The sequence below is a fragment of the Mustela erminea genome, chromosome 10 (genome assembly GCF_009829155.1).
Source record: "Mustela erminea isolate mMusErm1 chromosome 10, mMusErm1.Pri, whole genome shotgun sequence".
NCBI lineage: Eukaryota > Metazoa > Chordata > Mammalia > Carnivora > Mustelidae > Mustela > Mustela erminea.
This window is the reverse complement of record NC_045623.1, coordinates 77,499,129-77,520,161: the sequence shown is the minus strand read 5'-3', so window position 1 is coordinate 77,520,161 and position 21,033 is coordinate 77,499,129. Positions and strand designations below refer to the sequence as shown.

The 21,033-nt window shown below is 43.9% G+C and overlaps 1 protein-coding gene across 5 annotated transcripts in view; it reads right to left on the bottom strand.

Annotated features, from left to right (window-relative positions):
* Positions 1 to 21,033, bottom strand: part of HIVEP3 (HIVEP zinc finger 3) — a 454,163-nt gene that overhangs the window by 345,326 nt on the left and 87,804 nt on the right. For 3 of the 5 annotated variants that reach the window (XM_032361513.1, XM_032361514.1, XM_032361515.1), the window contains exon 1: positions 13,975 to 14,996. The gene's annotated coding sequence lies outside the window, so the exon portion shown is untranslated. Of the gene's footprint in view, positions 1 to 13,974; positions 14,998 to 21,033 lie in introns of those variants that run through there. The other 2 variants (XM_032361509.1, XM_032361518.1) reach the window with 2 other exon arrangements.

The following is a 21,033-nucleotide window of genomic DNA, read 5'->3' as shown; positions in this document are numbered from 1 at the left end:
AACTTATAGTTACGATTCTCAAAGCATAATAAACACTCAAGAGAACCAAAACAGAACTTTAATTCAAGAATTGAAAGGAAGCAGCTAGAGCCCCAGCTACAAGAAGAGCTGATAGATAACAAGGGGGAAGAGAGTGCTGTCCACCCAGTATGAAGGCAGTGCTTGTCACCCAGTGGGAACTCAGATGCTGGGATGCAGCTGATGGAACTGCTCAGTCCCATCATGAGCTGCTAAGACGAGATCCCACCATGTGTTTTCCAGACCCTGATATTCCTATTTGTCAAGTTATTCAACAGAATAGTATTTATTATGGCTCAAGTGTGTATCTCTCTATCTATCTATATTTCAAAATGCCATTCAGGAGGTATTCTTTTTTTTTTTTTTTTTGACAGAGAGAGAGAGATCACAAGTAGGCAGAGAGGAAGGCAGAGAGAGGGGGGGAAGCAGGCTCCCTGCTGAGCAGAGAGCCCGACGCGGGGCTTAATCCCAGGACCCTGAGATCATGACCTGAGTTGAAGGCAGAGGCTTAACCCACTGAGAGACCCAGGCGGCCCAGGAGGTATTCTTAATATACCCATCTTGCAGATAAAAAACTGAGTTAAGGAGCTTGTCCATAGTCCCACAGTCAGAATGTAACGGAATTAGGATGTGAACTCTGGCAGTCTGGCTCCAAGGCTTGCGCCCTCCATCCTGTGCCATATTGTTTCTAATCTAGTAAGGGTATCAAATAGATAGACAATCAGAACACGATGTTTGAGGATACATGAGGGGCTAGCACAGGGGGAGGTATCCACATCTCTTTATTATTTCTAGCTCGTTCATAAAGAGGGAAATAGAAGTGGCCACCTGGCGACAGGCTGATAGGCCCACAGATGGATAGAACGGACATTCCAATTGCTGGAGAGGCAAGTAAGAAACTTGACTAAGTATTTACCCAAGAGAAATGAAAAGGTATGTACACACAGAAGCCTGTCTGTGAATGTTACGGAGTTTTATTTACAGTCGCCTCAAAGCAGAAAACAGCCCAAATGTCTATCAGCGGGCGAGTGAGTGGAGAAATGGTGGCCTCCCCGTGGGGGAGCATCGCAGGGCCGTGCGAGAACGAGCTGATGGTGCACAGGACAGGCATGAGTCTCAGAAGCACTGTCCAGAGTGAAAGAAGTCAGGAGCCGTAACAGCACCTGTTGTGAGATTCCATCTGTACGGAGTTCTAGAAAACGCAGAACTCTAGTTTCAGAACCCCAAGTGGTGGTTGCAAAGGGAAGAGGGTGGGAAGAAAGAACGGACAAGAAATAGGCACTAAGGAACTTGTAGGGCATGACGGAGATCGTCGTCTGTGGTGCGGCTGCGTGGCTGGAGATGTTTGTCAAAACTCTTTGAATTGTATACGCAAAAGGGTGGCTTTTGTTATATGTATATTACGCTCAATTTCAAAAAGAGACTTGATGTCATCCAGTCCCCCTGAGATGCTGTGGGTTCCAGAACGAGAGTTATGTATGTTCTGCTTCTTTTGCTTATTTCTTTTTTTTCTTTTCTTTCTCTCTTTCTTTCCTCCCTTTCTTCTTTCCTCCCCTCCTTCCCTCCTTGTGTGCTTGTCTTTTCCCTTCCTTCCTCCCTCCCTCCCTCCCCTCTTCCCTGCCTCCGATTTTCCTTTCCCCCTCCCTCCTTTCCTCTCTCTCTCCTGAAAGCCTACTCTCTCTCTGTCCATGCCAAGCTAGTGGCAGGCCCCTGAGCCCCAAGCATTTCCAGCACTGCCATTACAAATTAGTGGAAATGATCAGACATCCAGGGAGACTGATTCTCAGCCTACTTCAGAGGGGCAGCTGTTCAGCAAAACTGGCCAGTGACCCACAGAGAAGGCTGGCAAGCCCACGGGGCTCTCTCATTGGGCTCCTCTGTGGCTTCTGCCTCCCAGATAGAAAGCATGCATATATTAGATGAAAAAGAGGAAACACCTTTCCAAGAATTACTTGGCCTTGGGAGGAAGGGCGGTCAAGTGTCTCTGTCCAAGAAAAATATCATTCCTCCTTGAATTGTTCTCTCCAAAACCTTTGGCAATAGGGTTGGGGTGAGGGGCTACAGCAGGGGAGAAAAGGAGGTAGAGAGAACAGGGAAAGCAAATGCTACACTGCTCTGGGGTAGCGGCAAGAGGAGACCCTACTATCTGAAACCCCAGAAAGGATGGAGGGAAAGAAGAAAGCCTTCACCCAGCCAGTTTCAGCTGGGTTCGCTAATGCCAGGGGCAGCCCGGCCTCAGCCGGATGAGAGGTGAACACAGAAGTTAACAGGGCAAGGCAGGCAGCAGGAATGGGGACAGAAGAAGAGACTGGCACGGCTCCCTCCGGTGGGCCTGCAGGGGGCCCGTGGCGGCCGGAACGTCCATCTGCTATGCCCCACTATTAGCAGGCTCACAGGAAGGGAAGGGGACAATGACAACCCAACAGCCCCTCGCTCCGAAATACACCAGGAAGTGAGCAGCTGCGCCCACCTGCCCAGGAGTAAACCACATGGGAGTAACCAGTCAGTGCTCTTTTGGACAAACTCCTCCTAGCAACAGAGAGTTATAAAGTCCCTCAGCCAAAAAGAATGCAAGTTCAGTTCAGCCAAGCGCAACCCAGCCACATGGGCGGTAGGTGGGTCTGGGGATGCCAGCTGTCTCCAAGTCCTGCTTGCTGGAAGTTGAGAAAACCACTCTTAGAGAACTGGATGCTTGCACTTTTTTTCTCCCCCCCCCCAAAAAGAGTTGGTCCCGAGGTGGGAAGACCTATCATTCAATAACAAACTAAGAATGAGGAGGTAAGGGTAGCATGAGGTGGGACTCTGGCTCAAAATGGGGAAAAATCAACAACAACATCAACAACAAATGCCCAGCGATCCAGAAGAGAAAAGGTAGCAGTTCTGAGCATTTAGCCCTTGGAAAGCAAGGAGACCCTCTCTAAGCCTAATTAACTTATTCCAGGCTTGGAAAAGAAGCTGCATCCAGAAGAAATGCCCTGTGAAACAGGACAGTTCATGTGTGAAACTGAAAATGAGCTAAAAATCCATCAGTTCTCCCAAGTAACCAAGAAAGAAGAACTAATCCCCTAGCTGTGGATGAACGCCTCCATTTAAAGGCTAAACTGTTAACTATTCAGTGTCACTCATTTCCATTCCGGTAAGACTCTTCTTGACACGTTTAAAACATCCATACTCCATCCATTAGCACCAGTAAGTTGTCTGTCTTAGCCTGGAAGGAACCTGTGCAAGGTACGTTACAAGAACAAACCAGCATATCTAATGAATGAATCATAGAATAGACTACCCATTGAAATAAATATATATAAATACATACATCCTGTTAATAGACTCAGCATGGTCTTTCATGTTTAGCAAGTGTTAAGGTTTATTACGGTGTTAAAGAAAACTGTACACTTTGACTTATAAACCCTGTGGACCAGATATGTACACAACTCTACTGAAAACAACAAAGAAAACTGGAGAGTATAGAGAAATACCTTTTTGAATGACTAATGAGCTACAAAGTTTGTAAGATGTATTCAGCAAACGAAGAGTAAGTAAAAGCCGAAACCCAGAACAGAAGCCAAGCCCTGAAGCCAGTTTGAGGATCTCTGCCAAACAAGGTGACCTTGACGTTCATCTTTTGTGGCCTGAGGAGATAGGCTGAGAATGTCCCATAACTGATAAATGATTCTCTCCCATGGATCATGGAAGTCTAATGAGTACCAGGTTTAAGAAAGTAAAAGAAATATGCACTCAGGTACATCTTTGAGAAGATGTAGAATACCAAAGACAAAAAAACAAACATTCAAAGGTAGTCAGAGAAAAAAGAAAGGTTATTCTCAAAGGAAACATAAGACTGACAGTAGATTTTGAAGATTTTGGTGGAAAACAGAAGATGTTTGAGTAATAATTTCATTTTATTGGAGAGAAAATAACTGTCAACCTAGAATTCTACCCCGATAAGCTAGCTCTCAAAAACAAGGGTAAAGTTACTGTATTTTCAAGTGAAGAAAAACAGAGAACTTGTCACCAGCAGACACTGAAATAAGAAAATTCTAAAAAATGTACTTTAGACTTCCTCAGATAATAGTAAACAAAGCAAAATTAATAGTACTTTATTAATATCAGTTAGAATAGACTTTAAAGTCTTATTGAATCACTAGAGAAACAGACACTACTCCATTATTAAAGATCCAATTCACCAGAAAGATAAAACAATTCTAAGTATGTAGGTACATATTAACAAAGGCATAAAATATATAAAACAAAAAACTGGCAGAACCATAAGGAGAAAGAAAAATCCACAATCATAGTGGGAGATTGTAATGCACTTCTCTCAGTGACTAACTGATCAGGCAGAAGAAAACCAGATATTGACAGAAAAGATTTGAACAACATAGTTAAGATGTTTTATCCAATAGAGTTATACAGAACACTATATCGAACAATGACAGAATCTATGCAACATTACGAAAACTGACCACGTACTAAGTCTCACACAATAAGATTCAACAAATGTAAATACAAAAGGTGGAATAAAATTTACAAATAACATTTACCATCCATGAAACAATTAAGTTAGAAATCAGTATCAAAACGGTAAAAGCAGGGCACCTGGGTGGCTCAGTCAGTTAGGCATCTGCCTTCAGCTCTGGTCATGATCCCATGGTCCCAGGATGAAGGCTCATATTGGGCTCCCTGTTCAGCAGGAAGTCTGCTTCTCCCTCTGACCCTCACCCTACTCTCATGCTCTCTCTCTCTCTCTCAGATAAATAAATGGAAATACATAACCTATAATGTTCATAACAGGAAAAAAGTCAAACATTCAACTTAAGAAGTTCAGAAAGAACAACAGATCCAACCTAAAGAAGTTAGAATGGAGAAATTAATAAAACTCAGTGTAGAAATTAATGAACTAGAAAACAAATGATAGAAAGAATCACAAAGTCAACAACTGATTATTTAAAAGATTAATAAGATAGACAAAATTCTGCAAAAGGTATTCAACCAAAAAATACAGATGGCCCAACAGTAATATAAATGAAAAGGGGATGTATCACCATTGACGCTACAGAGCTTAAAAGGATAAAAAGCATATTATAAATAACTTTATGGTAAAAATTTTGAAAACTCTGACAAATGGATAAATTCCTTAAAAATAAATAAATAAATTCCAGGAAAAAAAATTAAAACCTGAAAATAAATCAATAACTATTGAAGAAACCGAATCAAAGATTATAAATCTCCAAGGAAGAAAGCATACCAGCCGTACATAACTCTTTTAGAGAAGAGATAAAGAGAAAACATTCTACAGCTCACTTCACAAGTCTAGCAGAACTGGATACAAAAAGCCTGACAAGGATAATATGAGAAATGAAAATCACAGTCTAACACACTCATGAATGAACACAGATATACAGCTTCTCAACAAAATAATAGCAAAACAAATCTAGCAACATATAACAAAATGAATCCATCATGACCAAGTCATAGAATGAATCCACCATGACCAAGACCAAGTTTATTCTAGGAAAACAAGATTAATTTTACACTGAAAAATAGTTTATCAGATATTAACAAATTAAAGGAAGAAAAAAATTAAATAAATTTTCCCCAAACATAGAGGGAAAATATTTTATAAAGATCTATTTCTCATTTAAAAAAAAAAAAAACACTTTGCAAACTACTGAAGAATGGTAGTTCCTTATCCTGATAAAGAGTATCAAATCCATAGAGAACATCATTCTCAAGGGAAAATAGTAACCATGAGGGTCAAAATTAAAAGTTTTAAAAGACAATACAAGAGGGGTCCCTGGGTGGCTCAGTGGGTTGGGCTGCTGCCTTTGGCTTAGGTCATGATCTCAGGGTCCTGGGATGGAGCCCTGCATCGGGCTCTCTGCTCAGCAGGGAGCCTGCTTCCTCCTCTCTCTCTGCCTGCCTCTCTGCCTGCTTGTGATCTCTGTCTGTCAAATAAATAAATGGAATCTTTAAAAAAAAAAAAAAAGAAGAAGAAGACAATACAAGAGACTATTTTGTGACTTTGCCATTGGGAAAGATGTCATTAAAAAGACACAAAAAGTTCAGTGATAAAAGAAAGATAAAAAAATAAATCAGAATTTCTGCCACTCTAAAAATACTAAAATAGTAAATACTAAAAATATAAATACTAAAAATAAAAATATTTTAAAATACTAAAAAAAAAAAGATCCAGAAACAGCCCACAAATGAGGAGAAGGTATTTCCAACACTAATAGTTTCCAACATACATAAATAACTTCCACAGATAAATGAGAAAAAGATGAACTACCGAATTTTTAAATAAATGGACAAGAGACTTGAAAAGGCACTTCACACACACACACAGACACACACACACTCACAACAAAAAAGGTCAACAAGCATATGAAGAAATACTGAAATCCTTGAGTAATCAAATGTATACAATTAAAAGCAGATATGATACTATTGTACACGCACAAGACTGGCAAAAATTTCTGACAGGCACCTGGGTGGCCCAGTGGGTTAAAGCCTATGCCTTTGTCTCAGGTCATGATCCCCAGGTCCTGGGATCGAGCCCCGCGTCAGGCTCTCTGCTCTGCAGGGACCCTGCTTCCTCCTCTCTCTCTCTGCCTGCCTCTCTGCCTACTTGTGATCTCTGTCAAATAAATTAAAAATAATAATAATAATTTAAAAATTGAAAAAAAATTTTCTGACAATGTCCAACAAAACATAAAGTGCTAGCAAGGATACACAGCAAAAGCAACAATTATATACTGCAGCTGGGTATAGAAACTGGTCAACCACAACAGAAATTAGTTTTTTTACTGAGGTGAAATTCACATAACATAATGGAAATTAATTTTGAACTAGTCTAGTAGCATGGAAGAGGCCCACAGTCTATGACCAGTAATTGTACTCCTCTGTATCTTCCCCAAGTAAACTCATATACATGTTCTCCTGCTGGAGGGGGTGGGGCTTGAACAAGAATATTCACAGCAGCTTTATTTAAAAGAGAAAAAAAAAGTGGAGGTAGCTTCAGCGTTTATTCCTAATAGGATATGTGAGCCACAATATATTCATTCAGTGGACTATTACAGTTCAGCAAAGCGAAAAAATTCCTGCTACACTCAAAAACATGAACAAATCCAGGAATGATACTTTTAGCTATTGGTCACCAGTCAGTCAGAGGGGATCCCAGAAGCAGTGTGGGAGCTGGGGTCCCAAGACCCCCTGCTGGGCCAGGTGTGATTTCCTTCAGGAAGGGGAAGGGACTTGAAGAGGTCTCATGATGGCACCCACTTAGGGTGGGGGGCAGGTTGCAAACGGGTCGTCAGGTAATCAGCAATTTACCACCAAAAGATACAGGAATATTTCACTTGTGTCCCAACCAGTGCTGGAGAGGTGGTCCGTACAGGCTATGAACATAAGAACACAGGGGTACGAACAGAACAATTCCATTTATATAAAATTCAGACATACACAACTGGAGATACTGTTTAGAGAAACAAAACAGAAGAGGGTAAGACAATAAAGAAAAAGCATAGGGAAAAGAAACAGAAATTTCCAGAAAATGGTTATCCCAAAAGGAAAGAGATGGGACAGGACGGATGGGAGTACAGCTCTTCGAGGAGTGGTACAAGAGTAACATTTCTTCTAAGTGGACTGGTAAGTCCCTTTCCACCTTTATATAGTTTATAAGTGTTCTTTTCAATCTAGTAGCTATTTTATCAACGCTGTTTAAAAAGAAGTTCATAGAGAAAAATGGAGTAAGACACTCCTGTAACAAATGGCTGCGGTTCCCGCCCCATCTTTCCTAGTTGCTTGGCAAAGATGTTCTCCTCAGTGATAACTCATGGAGCTCTTAAACTCACTTCAAATTCTAAGAGCTTCCACCCAAATCACTCCAGAAAGATCCTTGCAGGAACTCTCCAGTAAGGTACAGTGAGGCCCAGCCTCCAGAGAACATTCGCTCTGACGCGTCTATTTAATGTAATCATAATCACAATGCTGGCTTTTTGGTTTTGTTTTCAATCTCCTGGAATCTTCCGAAACTCTGAAATCTTTCAAATGAGGACATGGAGCAAAGGGCTCCGTCCTGTCTCTCTTGCCTAGATTTCAGGGGTGATGCTCTCATTTTAAGTCCTTTATCACATGCCTCAACTGTATGGTGCCCCAATTCTTTGCTTCAAGATTTGCTGACAGTCAGGGGAAGTCGCTAAGAGTGTATTAAGTACACCTTGAGGGCCAATGAACCCAAGGAGTTTGGGAGGTCGCCTATGTGGGTTTTTTTTTTTTTTTTTTAGCAACTTCCGCCATGGCTGGAGTTTGTAGCTTCAACGTCCAATTTTTCAGCGACTTGTGAACAACCCCTCGGAGCAATTATCCTTCTCCTGAAGCCAAGTGTTAAGGCTGCTTCGCAAAGCTACAGGGCGAGAGCGTTCCTCTCAGTTAGAGAGGGAGCCCTGTGAAAGCTCCCCGCCAGGAAAACAGAAACTCTCTGAAAGTGAGAGAAACTTTATTTCTTTGAGTACATGTTGAAAAGGCAAGGAAGGGACACCCGGGTGGCTCAGTCGGTTAAGCATCTGCCTTCAGCTCAGGTCATGATCCCAGGGTCCTGGGATGGAGTCCCACATCAGCTCCTTGCATGGTGGGGAGCCTGCTTCTCCCTCTGCCTGACACTCCCCCTGCTTGTTCTCTCTCTCTCTCTGACAAATAAATAAATAAAATCTTTAAAAAAAAAAGAAAAGAAAAGAAAAGAAAAAAGAAAAAAGAAAGAAAGAAAAGAAAAGAAAAGACAAGGAATCCGGTGGCCTGGGAAGAATCCTGGGACTCGCTCCTCTCTGGCCAGAAACGTGATTCAGAAGGAAGCTGAGGGCCTATGCAAATATTCTGCTGTTTGCAAACTTGGGGATCTGCCGAAGGGTTGAGATGGAGCCATCCAAAACATCAAGGGTCTGCTGTATTGACTCTTGATTGAGATGGTTTTCAGAATTCTTCTCCTTTCAAAATTCAATCAGTGCCTTTTTATCAGGGCTCCTCCGATCTTTAAGATAGCTTCAGCCTCTCACTGCCAAGCCTGGGAGTCCCATGAATGGCTGAACAGACTCACCTTGATGACAGGGGGTCAGCAGAGCATGTTCTGTACTTATAACACTACTTTTATTTTTCTTCATTGCTATTATTTGCTTACTCGCCATGCACGCGTTACTCGTTTTTTCAAAAAGTTGGCCCTGAGCCCCAATTCGAGGACCCATGTGTGTTCGGAGAGTTTCCAAGATTCCTGAGACTAACTTCCCTGGGCTTCTGCCTGGCATCACTGTCCTAATCTAAGGGGCATTCTCAGTTCATCTCCACTGCACATCTTTGTAGATGGAAAACCCCATTCTTGCCCTTTTTCTTGCAAGAATGCCCGCCACGCCTGGTACTTTGTAACACTTGGTAATGAGCGGAAGAATCACTGTGCACATGTGTATGATTTTCATCAACAAGCTGGATCCACGGCCCAGGCACATATTCCCAAGTGGGAGCTCCCAAATGGGCAGCCCTTTGGGGAATGGGGTTCAGTCACGTCCTACCATGACCTCCTCTGTCTTCCAAGCCCCCTGATTTTGGAGAAGACCCTTTTCTCTACCTTAGTACATCAGTAATCCTTTGCTTATGTAGATGGAACTTCTGGATAGTTTTGAGCATTTCTGATCATATTCAATGGCCTGTCGTCAACAGGTTTTGTGGGTTTTTTGCTTGTTTGTTTGTTGGGGGGGGTGGTTTTGGCAAGTTCAAAATGTCTACAAATGATTTCCCAAAATGATGAATTTATGTGCATCTAGAAACTGAACCACTACTCTTCTGCTACTTTAAGCTAGAGTCTTCACATTTTTGACATATACATCAGATTCAGAAATACTCTTTAAAAAGTGTCAGCCTTCAATTCACTGCCCTCTGTCTTTGTTTTTCCTCCTGAATTTGTTTTTGGAGAAAACTGTTAACTCGGGAAATGGGCATTGGGTTAGGCAAAGCTTAGCCCTGCTGGTGTAACTCAGATATCCTTCCAGTTTTGAGCACAGTGTCTGAATGGCATATTAACACCACAGTGTAGAATGAGAGAGTTGCTGTGACATCCTGAACTCACTTTTCTGTCTAGTTTTTCAACAGCACATTGGTAGTGGGGAGTGCACAGTGTCTACCCTGACATAAGAGACACATGCCACTAGGGGTGACCTCTCCTGCTCCGTCTTTTCTATCATCGGGTCTCTTCGAATCAATTCCAGCACTCAAGTCCCCAAGTGGGAAGACTATAAGTGGGTCTCCAGTCACAAGAAGGCCTGTTGGGTCTCCCGTGTTTCCCTCTCAGTATGTTCTGTAGATCAACGTAAGCACTGCTAATACCAGCATAATAGTTCCCTGCTAAATTTCACCAAAAGGTCATAAAGTTCTCAATTAATTTCAACAGGAGTGCCACATAGTTATAATTTTGATCAGAAAGCCCGTGGCTATCCAGAAACCTCAAGGGTTCTATTATCCTTCATAAATGCATTTTTCCTTTAAGCATTATTGGGGGAAAAAAAAGCATTTGGGGTATACTATAAAATCTCATGCCTCCTTAAATTGGACACACATTCACACTGTTCTTGACACCTAAAGGTCATGATGAGCATCAGTTACTGGGCTACAACTCAGAGTTTGGAAGACCTATCAAAATACATAAAATTTCACTGTATTGTTTATATTAAATACTTAGATTAGATAGCCCTACATTTCTATGCTTTTAATTCCTGTGCCTTTTAAATTTTATTTCCTTTTTTAAATTTCCTGTTTCTTACATCACTAGTACTTCTTACTGGCATTTATCCAAAAGAACACTAACAACCCGTGTATCATACTGTGTCAATCTCTTCCAATTTGTTAGGGGTACTTGGCAAATTAAAACCAAGCCCCTCAGAACTTTACACAAAGACTCCAGAAAGAAAGTATGAAACGACCTGCAGTGGTCAAAATCTATGAACTGTAGCTCATGGACCTTATGACATCTCTCTTGGTTTACCACTAGGAACCCAGCTGGGTAAGTGAAATTGTACAAATGTGAATTTCAGATTGCTGCAGTATTATCCTGACCCTGGCTAGCCTCAGACCACGTGTTACTTTTTAACCCACGGCATTTTCTGCTCAAGATACTTCAGTGGGCTTGGTAAGGCTATGATGAGGATACCCACGTTACAGATGAAACACAGTAACATGCAGCCGAGCCTGACCAGAAACACCAGCCCTCCCAGTTCATGAAACCAGTGTTCCCTGCCCCACCTTTTCTGGGCTTCTGCGGATTTGCAAACATGGTCCGAAGGACAGCATGTCAGGACCTCCCTGGTGGACAGTACGGAGACAGAAAAGAACCAGAAAGGCACCAGAAACTCCCAGAGCAGGAAGTGGGAGACAAGTTCGAAGCTATCCAGCTGTTACATGGCTTTCTCTAGGCTATCTCTCATCAAGCTGGGGCCTGGAATCTGCCAGGACTTCAGACTAAATGCATCTTCTTCCTCTTGCCTGGACCTCTCACACAGTCAACGTCTCAAAAGCCCACTTGGCTGGGGCCCCAAAAGTAGCACACCCTTCTCCACTGCAAGGAGGGTGGCAGCCTCAGCAACACAATGGGCAGAGACGAGTCAAGCACAGTGCCAGCTAAACACAGCCTGATCTGCTGCCATGTGTACACATTAGTAGCTACCTCTTACAGCAGAAACATGGGGGTGCTGGGGGGAAATAAACCAGGTGAACCTGAAGAGGCCAGAATTTCCCATCAAATTAACAAGTCTACCCAACAGCCCCCGGCGGAGGTGCTACGGGGTGTGATAAAGGAGCCCCATGTGACAATCCTGTGTCTTCTGGGTGCCTTCACTAAACAGAATGGGGGAGAACAGAGAGCAAAGTGTCATACACACCTTCCCCTCCTGCCTGCAGATCTCCATATCTCGTTGGGACAGCTGTTCTCCTATCTCCCCAAAAAACCCCACAACATTTTAGTGCCAGAATACAAAGGGTCTCTGGCCTCTGCCAAAGTCATCACAGTTTTAAAAAGCCAAGGCCAGGGGCACCTGGGTGGCTCAGTGGGTTAAAGCCTCTGCCTTCGACTCAGGTCATGATCCCAGGGTCCTGGGATCGAGCCCCACATCGGGCTCCCTGCTCAGCGGGGAGCCTGCTTCCTCCTCTCTCTCTCTCTGCCTGCCTCTCTGCTTACCTGTGATCTCTGTCTTTCAAATAAATAAATAAATAAATAAAAAGCCAAGGCCAAGCAGCTCAGCAGGCCTGGGGTTTTCTCAAGCCTCACAGGGCGGCCCAACCCCAGAGCAAAACTGAAACCCTTGCCTTCCCAGAGGCATGAAGAACAGCTGGGACCTAAAGCAAGAAGCCTGGGCCAGGTGCCCTGGATTCAGGATTGTGTTCCTTCAGTGAGAAAGCTAGGGGCCTTGCAGGGGCGATTCCAACCTTCTGGGTAGGGGAGTGGGGGGTGACCAGAGGAAAATTCAGACAAGCAATAACTAGCTGAAAGGGTTATGGGAGGGTCTTCAGATCAATACCAATCCCAAGCCAATGCCAGCCACCCTGTCCCCAATAAACACGTGGTCTTTGCCCCTGTGTGTTTCACAGAAGTTGCTCAAATTGTTCCACCTTTCCCCACATTCTCCCTGCTCCCCCCCCCCACCCCCACCGGCGTACACATGGTTACATAAAAACATCTTAAACGTGGGACCCAAATCCTTCAGTCCGGGGGAGGACCGGGAAACGATAGGGAGCTGCTCGGGCGCACGGTCTGATCATTAGTTGGGGTTACATAATCAGACAGACAAGGGCTGGAGAAGGTTCGGTGGAGCTCAGTTCAGCGCACACCCCATTCTCCACCACCACCCACACCCAGAGCCCAGAAAGCAAGCCAGTTTTAACACAACCGAAGCACACGATGTGGCTTGGGGGCTTGGGGGGCGGGGGCACCTGGTTGCTGCTGCTGTGAAAATGCCAAGGGCTGCCAGAAACAGACCCTCTGGCCTGCAAACCACTGTCCCCAAAGTTCAAGGGAGGGCAGAGCCACAGAAGTTGTCCTGACTTGCAATGTAAACCGATGCAGCCACGCTCACCGAAACCAACGCCTGGCCTCGCCGCTCCTCTACACCACTTGGGTCCCAGCCTATGCGGGTTCAGACTGTCTGCCACGTTCAGCAGTCCCCAGGCAGCCCCTGCAATCTCAGCCGGGGCCATTCAGCACCACCCGTGTTTCTAATTTTGAAAGATGGTAAAATGTGGGGCACAGCTTGGAGAGGGGGGCACCCGCTTTGCTAGCCGTACGGCAAGAATCCCCAACAGAGCAGGAGTTTGGTTTCTGTTTGGTTTTGTTTGCAGGGGAGGCAGCTGGTGGTTCTGCTTTAGGAACATGGAGTGGCGGCGGGGGGTGGGGGGAGTTAAGGGGAGAAGGGAAAGCTCTTCCACTGCCCTGGCACCCAGCAACCCCCACCACCACCACGAATCTCCTTTTAGGCAGCAGAGACCCGCTTGGGTCGCCCTGCACCCTCCCAGGGCGGCAGCCAGGGCAGCAGCAGGCAGCGCAGGTGCGGCGGCGGTAAGGCGATCGCCGGGCCGCGGAGGCTCCCGAGCGAGCCGGTGGCCCGGGCGCGGGTGCGGGGCGGCGGCGGGCGAGCGGGGAGCGCGCGGCGCGCACAGGGTTACAGCGGCGGCCGCCCGGATTGACGCGCGGGGGTCACTTGAGGCTCGCGCCGCTCCCCCGGCACCAGGCCGAGCAGCCGCTCAGCCCACCGAGGGCACCGCACGCCACGCGGGCCGCCCACCGGCCACCTAGCCCAAGAAAGGCAACGACAAGACGGAATCGCAGCCCGCTATTCCACTTCCCCGTGGCGGCCGCAGGCAAAAGCACAATAAATAAAATCCAGCGCAAGGAATCCATCCGCCGAATAAAAATCCAGAGTCCCCTACCTTCGGCCTTGGGATGGCAAACTGGTCCTGTGTTCTCTGACCCACGGATCCAGCCCCTTCTTCATGAATTATTCCGGTCAGTCGGGATTTTGTGCATTTTTTTCATGAACACCTGTTTCAAGTGAGGGGTAAAGACCTTATTGGAAGAATTGTCCTTAAAAAATAACGCGTGCGTGCATACGTCCATCCAGGCATGCACGCGTGTTTGTATACACACATGTGCACACGGCGTGTACATGTACATTGAAGCACCAAACTAGGCAGTTGGATAATGGGAGAGTCGGCGGGTTGTGAGCATGCTCGTGCCGGGAACAGATCCACCCTCTGTTATTCCTCTGAATAAATATAAATCACGATCAGAAACCCAAACAGTAGCATCCCTCTTGAATTCCTGCTGCTGAAAAACACGGAATAAATTCAGCCTGCAGACACAGAATCTAATCAGCAGCTGTTTGCTGAATCCAGAGCCAACCCATGCCTTGCTTGTCTTTTCCACTATGAGTCCAGACCTTTTTTTTTTTTTTTTTTTTTGAAAGGGGTTTTAACCTTTTAAAGATACAGTACACCAATTACCACTTCTGAATAGCTCTTCCTCCAAGTACAGGCGGCTAGTCCCATGCCTACAGCCACAGGGCAGGCTTGCACAAAGTGATGATGATTTCATTTATCTGTGCCTTTTTAACAAAATACAGAGAAAGAGAGGGAGAAGACAAATGCAAGGTATAAAACTAGAGACACATTTATTGCAGTGATGCGCTCCTCGGTGACTGATCGGTGTGTTACGTAAACACTATGATCCTTCACTTCTGAACACACATTGACGGGGTCAGGCAATGCGGGGGACGCCTGCCACCCCTCACAAGCCCCTAACTGCTGTCCGAGGACCAGGGAGCTTGCCAAAGAGGCTGAAGGAAGTGGGGACTTGTGCCCCCTCAAGAGTTGGCACAATTTTTAAAGTATAATATAATCTAGGACCAGATCTTATTCCAAGACTTTTTTTTTTTTTTCTCCAACCAGAATCTGGAATCAAAACTACTGCCTGAACCTTTAGAGTCTCTAAGATTCAGACTTAGGCCTTTCTTTGAGATTTTGTTAACAACACTTTTTTTTCCCCAGGGCTAGGTTGAGCACATGAGGTAGAAACATGCAGTGGGGGAGGGGGAAGATAATCCCCAACCCCCATTTTTTTTAATTATTCATTAAGTATTTCAGCCACCCAGATGGTATTTATTCCAATTTTGTTTTGGTTTTTAAAGAGGTAGCACCAAGAAGGAACCAAAACTCCTAACCTCACTTATGTCTGAAAGGAGAGAAAATGCCCTTTATAGTTTCTTTTTTCATCCAGGAGCCCCTGAGCTCCAGAATGGCACTGGCTGCTTCTCCTCTGGTCCCACCCAGCAGCAGCAGCAGCAGGAACAGATTACCTAAAGAGCAACCCTGGTGTTCCTACAGCCACTCCCTGGGGCATGTCCCTCTAGCATGTCCCCCTAGCATCAGAGCCCATTCCTTCCCTTGGCAAACCACTAAAACCAATGTGCTGTTCCCCTCCCACCTCGTGGCAGGCACTGCCTGTGCTGAGCCCTCCCAGCCACACACACACTCCCTTCTCTCCTCTCTTCCAGGGCTCTTTAGCAGAAAATTATCATATTTCATGTGTCATCACCCTAGCTAGCTGGGCCGGGCCCCGATTGGCTAGACACTGGCAGCCGGAAATGTCACCAGCCACACAGGTTGGAACTGGCTCTCCCGTGCCCTTGGCCACCAGGGACCCGAGCCCAGGAGGCAATGTGACAAGGCTCAGACCTACCACAGGGAGCCCTGCACTCCTTTCCCTGGTCTGGCCCCATGCCCTCTCCCAGCTTCTCTCTGTACCCAGCCCTGAGGGAGGGGACTGCTAGGGGATGTGGACAGTCTCTAGCCAGGCTGGGAGCCAGAGCTGCCTCCAGCAGCAGGGAGATAGGGAGCCGCTGAAATTCCTCTTCTTCCCAGCATGTTGGGGAAGAAACTAAAGATATCTCCGTTGGGTTTTAAAGATTTGGAGAAAGTGTTCCTGACAAAAACAGTCTCTCACGTGTTAAAAAAATAAAATTGTCAGTAAGGCTGGGTGAAGACAAGATTTTTTCACCCTTGGAAGTTTATCCGCTGCTGTTCTTTCCTGCCCATCCAACGTCCCCTGAACCGAGGTGTCACAATCATAATATCCCAAGGCTGTCGGGGAACCCAGAAGGCAGGTCAGTCCATCCTCTTCCCTTAAACAGAGCAGCCCTGACCCACCAGAAAACTACCAGAGAAGGAAGGAAGCTTCTTCACTTGGTGTTACAATGCCTCATGATATCACACGACTTTTCAAGAGTTGGGTGGCCTTTGCAGTGATCAATCTGAGTCACCGTGGCTCTGACTTAAGCTTCGTCCCTCTTGCCCTCTCCTCAGCACATTTAATGTGACCCGCCATTTGTCTCACCTCATTCTGTTCTCCTGACCAAATTAAACCCTATCTCTGGGAACATTTTTGTGAAAGCTGATTCTCGAACCTTTCATTATGCTGCTTTAATCTTTAGACCTGGAAGAAAAGCCTCCCAGAGCCAGAGGAGGCTGAAAGGTCATTTGGTCCAGAATCCATACAATGCTTCATTCTCCTCTTATTTCCACCTTGGAGCTTTGGGTCTCTGGGGTGGTTAGGTGGACACATAACATTTACTTCCACTCCTCCAAAGGAAAAATTTATACAACCAAAATCCGAGTGGCAGTGCTGGGAACCAGAGAAAGATGCCATCAATAAAGTCAGCAGTTTGGAACATATGCAGAAGATGTGAAGTAGATGGAATGTAGGTGAGGATGTGCTGAAAAGCCCATGTCCTGCACAGACTTCCTAAGAAGAAAGTGCATAGGCTTCCAGAAAAGGGTCCTGGAAAATCCCAAGCTCAGAGGATCAGAGAGTGAACAAAAGGTCATGGGCATCAGTTCAGAAGCAAATTAAAGGACATCAGGAACAAGCTGGTCGTTGACAATCATTCCACAGCACCTTTGGAAAGTGGAAAATTTGTCCCTAATAAGGGTAAAAGTCAAAGGCTGAATTGGGGCAAGCCCCCAGCTCATTTGGGCATGAGAAGAAGGAGGAGGAGGAGATGAGGAGGAAAAGATTGTTTAAGATTGTTTAAGGAATCAGAGGAGACACAAAATATAACAGAGAGATCCAGAATATCCAAAATTAGCCTGACAGGAGTTCCAGAAAGAGACAGCATAGTTCATGAATGCAATAATCAAAGAAGAAAAAGATCATTTCCTTGAGTTGAAGAAAGACTTTAGGCCTTAGATCATGAAAGTCTAAGTGCTAGGCAGCAGTGTGACTGAAAGAATTTCCAATTCTAGATGTAGCTGGTACTCTAAGAACAAAGAGAAATAACTACAAGCTTCCTGATAGGGGAGAAAAATCAGGCTGCTTAAAAGAAAAGAAAATCAGACTGCATATCATACTTCTCATCTTCAATGCTCTGCAAAGGCAGTGGCACAATTTTTACAGAATTCTAAGAGAATATTATTGTAACTCAAGAATTCTACCAGCTGCCAAACTATAATTTCTCTCATATGTGATGACAAAAGAAAGGCATGTTCAAGGACAGAAATTATATCACCCCAATACTCCTTTATTAAATTTTTTTAAAAATTACTTGAAGATCTACTCTGAAAAAAAAAAAAAAGCCAGAATAATGAACTCAAGAAAGGAGAAGATATGTTATATAAGAAAATATAATGCGGAATAAAGCCAATAAAAGGTGTGGTTAAGTATAAAAATAATTGATAATGTGGTTGTAAAGCTTAATTGTGAGAAGTTTTGAAATATTAGACAGACAGAGATATCAGGAATTAAAGTTTCATATGATTGCAACAACAGAAAAATGAAAATCTCAATAGAATGAGTAAGTAAAATCACTAGAATAAAAAATTGGATGAGAGGATCATTATGGAAGGCAGACAATTAGAATTCTATCTATCTCCTCTCTTCCCACAACCACATTAAAATGATGAGGAAGTTTTAAAAGTTGAAATACAGAATGACAAAGAAAACTGTAGAAGAGCCATTAGCCAAGAAAGTTGAAAAAGAAGGTTGGGGGGGGGATTGAATTGATCAACTATATACTTTAATACTATCATAAATAAAACAGTATATAGCATAGATACAGAAACCTACAAAATGGATGAACAGAAATGAATAAAGTCAAGTAACAGATTCAAGTGCAGCATTTGCTGAAAACTGAATTTTCAATCAATAGGGAAAAGAATGTATAATGTCAGACTGAGACTACTTTTTAAAAATATTACTTCTAAATCATATCTTATACAAAATATATTCTATCTTCATGAAAAAAAAAACACAAGAAAAAGTAGATGTTATGATTTTGATCAGTAAATCATAGAATATTATAAAGTTGTGATTTTTTTTCCCTAATAGTGTTAAGGTAATGTGGTTACCCCATCTCTGCTTAAACTCCATTGTGTTAAGCCCCCAAAGAGATCCACTTCCTAGTCTCTGGAAACGCTGAGTATTACCTTATATGGCAAAAAGTATGACTAACTGAAGGATCTTGAGATAGGGAGATTATCCTGAATTATCTGGGAGGGCCCTAAATGTAATCAAAGTATCCTTTTAAGAGGCAGGTGGAGGGCATAGAGGAGGAGGCAGTGTGACCATAGAGGCTGAGACTGGAGTGATATGGCCACAAACTGGAAAGCCACCAAAATCTTGGAAGAGACAAGGGCCAGAGTCATTCCCTAGAGGCTCTGGAAGGAGCACAGCCCTGATGACCCTTGATTTCAGCCCAGTGAAACTGATTTCAGATTTCTGTTCTCCAGAACTTTAAGCAAACAAATACTTGGTTTTAAGCCACCTAGTTTGTGGTCATCTGCTACAGTAGCCATTAGAAACCAATACAGGCACCATGATGAGAGAGAGTACTTCCTAGAGGGTATAATAATGATTATCACCTGCAACAACACTTGCTCTGTGCCTGGTGCTGCTAACCTACATTCATATCTAATTTCATTTAATTTGCATGGGAGTAGGGAGTAGAGAGTTGTGGTTAGTATAACTCTAGTACTTAGTAGTATGTATGCCTGAGCATGTTAGATAAACTTCTAATGCTGCTTTACCTCACCTGGAAAGTAGAGGTAAGAATGGCACTTATCTGATGGGACTTATTAAGAACAAAGCAAGACCATCTATGTAAAGAGCTTAGAATAGTGCCCAGTGATAAGGGCTCCATAAATGAGAAAGTCCTTCCTTATGCTGGGCTGCAGTCAGTCTCTCGTGGGTCCTCTCAGTGATTCTAGTTCTGCCCTTCGGATACACACTATTTTTTTTTTTAAGATTTTATTTATTCATTTGACAAGAGAGATCACAAGTAGGCAGAGAGGCAGGCAGAGAGAGAGAGAGGAGGAAGCAGGCTCCCCGCGGAGCAGAGAACCCGATGCGGGACTCGATCCCAGGACCCTGAGATCATGACCTGAGCCGAAGGCAGCGGCTTAACCCACTGAGCCACCCAGGCGCCCTCGGATACACACTATTTAACTGTGGTTCAAATCTCCAAAGACAATGCCATCAGGAATCTTAGCTTCTCCAAACTAAAAATAAATAACGCCTTCAATAATTGCTCTTGCAAATTCATCCAGAGTCCTTTTCCAACCTGACACTAACTCTGAACACATTCTTACACATCTTAAGGTTTGGTCCCAGACTTATCACCATCATTGTTCTGGAGTAGGAGTTGGCAAACTCCTTTGGTGCAAGGATTTTTTTTTTTTTTTAATAATCCATGGTTTTTGCATGTTTAATGGATTGTAAAAAACAAAAGCAAGGTGTCTGGTTGGCTCAGTGAGTTAAGTGTCAGCCTTCAGCTCAGGTCATGATCCCAAGCTCCTGGGATCACTGGGGGATGGGCTCCCTGCTCAGTGGGGAGTCTGCTTCTCCTTTTCCCTCTGACCCTCCCCCTACTCATGCTTGCTTTCTCTCTCTCTCTCTCAAATAAATAAAATTTTTAAAAAAGGCAGAAAATAATTTGCAACCATTCATGGACTGCAAATTCTGAAATATTTACTGTTTGGCTCTTTTTAGAAAAAGTTTGCTAACCCCAGTTCTACAAGATACTACACTTTTATCAACACAATGTAATATTGCCCAAGACCCTTTTTTTGTTGTTGTTGCAAACAAATTGTGCTATATATATATAAAATATTATATTATATTGACTTAATTGTAAGACTCTTACTGATTCAATCAGTATCCATTCTCCTCTCCTTATCTACCAGTACTTTTTTAAGGCTAGGAACAAGGCTACTAGTTAAAGACTACATTTCCCAGCCTGCCTTGTAGGAAGATGTGGCCAGGAGGTTAGGTTCTAGCCAATGGCATATAAGCAGATGAGAATTGTAGCATTTCCTACTCCTGCTCTTAAAAGGAAGGATCATGCCCTCCCTTCCCTCTTGACTTTCCCAGTGACTGGAAATGGGAACCTGACAGCCTTGTGTATGAAGAGTAGTGGAGCAACAAGATAGAAGGATCCTGGGTTTCTGGTGCTGTTGTTACACCCTGTACTGCTTATTCTCAGTTTGTGAAAGAGAGAGACACATTTCATTTACTTACACCATTGCAGTTTTAGGTGTAGGACAGAAACTGAATCTGTGCCCTAACCAATACAAATACCAATTTCATCTCCTAAGTATCTTTCACGCTTGCTAAGCCACACATTTCCCCCATTCTGCACTTATGCAATTAATTTTCTGGGCCCCATAACAAGACCTTACATTTAGCTCCATTATATTTCATAGTGTGAGAATCAGTCCATCATTTTACCCTGACATCTGGGACCCAATTCTGCCATCCAAAGTATCTTCCATCCTTTCTAGTCTCACATCACTCTTCAAAAGGCACTTTAGTCATAGCACCCTAAAACTAGTATTCACCAATACCTGATTGAGATTAAGAATAATGTAATGGAAAGGATAGTGACCTCAGTTTATGGGGAAGAAATAACAGATTAAGCTAAATTCAAACAGAGGAGGAGG